Source organism: Nelumbo lutea, chromosome 4, assembly GCF_056320005.1.
Source record: "Nelumbo lutea isolate HS-2025 chromosome 4, American lotus-T2T, whole genome shotgun sequence".
In the NCBI taxonomy this organism is placed as follows: Eukaryota; Viridiplantae; Streptophyta; class Magnoliopsida; order Proteales; family Nelumbonaceae; genus Nelumbo; species Nelumbo lutea.
Genome location: NC_142687.1, coordinates 59,626,592 through 59,631,183, shown reverse-complemented (window position 1 = coordinate 59,631,183; position 4,592 = coordinate 59,626,592).

Below are 4,592 nucleotides of genomic sequence, written 5' to 3'. Positions count from 1 at the left end.
ATGAAGGTGATAGTGTTCACTTGTAGGATGATGAGCAGGGGGAACAAACCCCGCAAGAGCCGCCAAATATGCCACTAATAAGAATGTCCACAAGAGAGAGGTAACCATCAAGAAAGTACAAAGAAACATTAGTTTACTAGTGGAGTTAGGGAGGAGAATTAGAAAGCTATGAAGAGGTCTTGTCTAGTGAACACAAAGATGAGTGGTTAAACTCCATGATAGAAGAGATGAATTCCTTGCATGAGAATCAAACATATGATTTGGTGAAGTTGCCTAAAGGTAAGAAAACATTGAAGAACAAGTGGGTATTTAAATTAAAGACAAAAGACAAGAATTTACAACCAAGATATAAGGCAAGACTAGTTGTGAAAGGTTTTAGGCAGAAAAAAGGTATTGACTATAAGGAAATTTTTTCTCTCATTGTGAAAATGTCATCAATATGTGTTGCATTGGGATTGGTTGCAAGTTTGGACTTAAAGTTGAGCAACTAGATGTGAAAAACGGCCTCTCTTCATGGTGATTTGGACAAAGAGGTTTACATGGAACAACCGGAAGGATTTAAAGTAAAAGCAAAAGAGCACATGGTATGCATTCTCAGAAAAAGTTTGTATGGGCTCAAAACAAGCTCCAAGGCAATGGTACAAGAAGTTCGATTCATTTATGGATCATCTATACACAAGAACAATTTCAGACCATTGTATATTTGTTAATAAATTTTCAGATGGTGATTTTATTATTCTTTTACTTTATATTAATGATATGCCACTTGTTGATCATGATGTTAACAAAATTCTAGTTGGAACTAGAGAAGTTGTAACCCCGTTATTTTATTGATAGTGGAAGTTTTGTGGGTTAGTGTCCCATGGTTTTTCCTCTTCACACCGGAGAAGTTTTTCATGTTAAAAATTCTAGTATACTATTTTTCTTGTATTGTTTGATTGTTTTTCTCAATAGACATTACTTGTTATTTCTCCTTTGTCAATTACATTGCTGATTTGCACACTATTAACAAGGGATGTTAATCTCAACATTAGTGGGAACCATTGATGTATCCCCAATATATGCGTTTATCGTATTACAAGCTTAGTCGAAGGTGTGTTCTTATTGTATTACGAGCCCAAATTGTAGCAACCCAAAAAAGTATTATTGCATATATTGTCCCCAATATATGCGTTTATTGCACTATGGATCTCTACTCATCCCCTTAATCTTTCTAATTTTCCATACTTGCTAACTTAGCCACATTGGTATTTTAAGCAACTTTAACAAGTTTCAAAATTGTTAAATAGGTTTCCTATTGACAATTCTTTTCCCTTTTCTAAGAACCGTTTTTTTCACAATCCTCTTTACCCTTATTTAGATTTTACTAAAATAGACTTTAATCTATTAAATGATTATATTTCTTAAAGAAAAATAAATTATTAGAGTAGGCATCATGTTTTCTTACCTATTGCTATACTACCCTTGTATATCCCCAAACAAGCTCATGTTTTCTTAGATCCTTGATAGATTTCCAATCATCATCTATGGCCTGTTCATTTTTTGGATTTTGAGAGGGGGAAAGTTGGTCAATGGGATTTTGGTTCCTATTGACCAATATGCTCCTTTTTTAGATTTATGTAGGGTATATAGAAAATTCATTTCCCCAGGGTATCACTTACCTCCCAGGTGGGTAACTTTCCCACCTAGGGGAAAGTTTCCAACACTTGGATGGGACAAAATTGTCCCTTTTAATAATGGCTTTTCTATGGCTAAAACAATCATCGCCTTATTTACCTGGGAAATAAATGAACATGGGTAAATGCACTTATCCGAGTAAGGAAATACTTAACTGGGTAAGTGCATTTACCCGAATATGTAACTTCTCAAGAAGCAAACAAGGTCCTAATGTCTTTACCTCAGTTGGAGCACTTAACTTTTTCCCACAACAATTGCTATCTATCTTTCTTTAAAATTTTCCTCTAGTATAATCAGACATTATTTTAATTTTCTTGGGATTAATAACATGTTTTCCCTTTAAACTTTTCAAATAAATTAGAAATATGTACTCCTCTTTTTAGTACTTATGGTAATGTTTATCTAGACTTCATGGTCACTTACTTCTTCTTGTAGGCATCATCAGATATGAATGTTTTGGATTTTCGCATACCTATCTCCATTGCCTTTTCAGTTGGGGCTGAAATGTTCTATTCATTATATGTAACATGGCCTCCATCACATGGCCAATTATATTTATAGCAATTCCAGCCATGTTATCCACACACTACATTCAAGTATATCTTATTTTCTTTATCTCTACTTCTTAACCTATGTTTTATTTGCCCTAATGGAATGAATAAAGCACTTGTAATTAATTATACAACTGAGACATCACTTGGTGTAACTAAAATAAGTGTAGGTACATGTTGTTCACCATGATTGCAATGGCAACAAAGGGATTAAACCAATGCTACAGAGACACCCGCAAAAAGTTCACAACTCGGCATGAACTCGCAATAAGCTCAAAGTCACCATAGATTTGCAATGAGCTCAAAGCCACCACAAACCTGCAGTGAGCTCAAATCCACAACAGACCTATGACAAATTCAAGGTCACCATGGACCTACGATGAGCTTAAACCTATCACGAGCTTGCAGTGAGCTCAAAGCCATCGCAAATTGGTGACAAACGAAAGAATAATGACTGGCCAAAAGCATTCATAACAAGACCTCTAGTAGGATTATATTGGACATGTTAGACCAGTCTTGACATCATCCACGCCACATCAGTATAGGAAACCCACAAAAGAAAGTAGCACACATATATTATGAGAATCCTCAGACAAAAAGAAACTTCATCCTGGAGAGATCTCGTAAGACACATGGTGAACTCCTAGCAGTGTCCCCCTAACAATCAACACCGAATCAAAGATTCCCTTTCCAAATAGGAATCAAATTCTTTTGGCCCCTTCCCTTCAGGACCTTGGGATCTCTCCCTATAAAAGGAGGCATGAATCATAACAAACACATGGCTCTGTCAACATAAGCTCCTACCCTACCCCTGCTTCCAGCCTTCCTTCATCATTCAAGGAGACCACTACACGTAGCCTTACCACATCACCCACAATAAGAGCTTTCAATGTGAAAAGAGAGATTCTTCCATAAACACTTAAACATCATAGACACAAACGCAAGCCTCTTCTTTCATTCCAATGTTGAAGGACACAAATGCAAGCCTCTTCTTTGGAACATTCAGTTCTAAATGAAACATTTCCATGGTCCTTTCAGCATCATTGGGCCTTTCCCTTTCTTATTCTCTCGCATTGACTGGATCTCAAATCTTATGGTACTATAACTTAACCAACTATGTTGTTTCTATTAAAAGAATGGAACAATTCATGTATATACCACCAGGACCACTAACAATTATTGATGATAAAAGGCCACCTCCTTCCTGGCCATTCATGTGATTAGTCTTCTCTAACCACATTATTTTACTGTTGCAAATAGCTTAAGATTTGGTGAAGTAGTCATTTTAAAGCTAATAGCAAATTGTGATTTCTATTTACTTTTTATTTTTAAAAAGGAATAATTTTGGTATCATATTGAGAGCCTAGTTAGTCCTTGGTGGATGTTAAGAGACTCAAGATCTATATTGTTTTTCCGTAATTCACTTCAATGCTCTACTCCATGTGGCTTGAATAATGCATGCAACCCCTTGAAAAAAGATCACTAAACTTAATTTAGATATATTTTACCATTGAATCACTAAACTTCCACAAAAAAAAAAAAAAGATCTTTGTTTTTCCACATGTTATATTATGTGATGGTAAAATTTTGTCACCAATTCAACTACCTGACTTGGCAATTGGCATGGAACCAGCAAGTAACAATATAAGAGATAGATGGCAATCATGAAGATGAGGTCTACAGCTATCAACTGGACTATTGTTGTCTTTTTGGTAATTAACTGTATTGTTGTCAAATTTCAATTCTTTTATATATAAATGAAGGCATGAAATTAGTAATGGTAAGACAAGTTACCAAGTATAAGGTGATTTCATCTCATCATCATGTGCAAATTGTGAAGTTATTTCTAATTTACTTGGGAGTTAGCAATATACTATTTGATTGCTCGAACACAGAGGCCAGAGCTAGTGCGGCTGTTACACCCAATACATACACGAAACCCGGTTACCTGCCCTTGTTGGTTATATTATTGTTGCCTAATAAAATCACTTTTAGTTTTGGAATTTGAAATCCTAATTCCTAATACTTAAAAACCCTAATTTCCCTACCTGAATTATAGATTTACATATTTATGTGTCTTTGGTACTTTCCTTTTTGTAAATATCTTCATTCATCTCTTTTGTATTTTAATATAATATTTGAGACTATAATTCTTCACATTGTAAGATAAGTGATCTCCAAGTCTGGAGAGGTAATTCTGATTGCCATTGTGGTTCTATTTTATGTTTGTCAATGCTTCTTGATTTTTATGAACTTCATTTTATTGCTCTCAAAGGAAGTAGGTATACATGCCCATAAAATTGAATTTGACTAGGAATGTCAAGAATCCTAGAATGAATTCAAGTTATAAAATTCTTGGAGGTG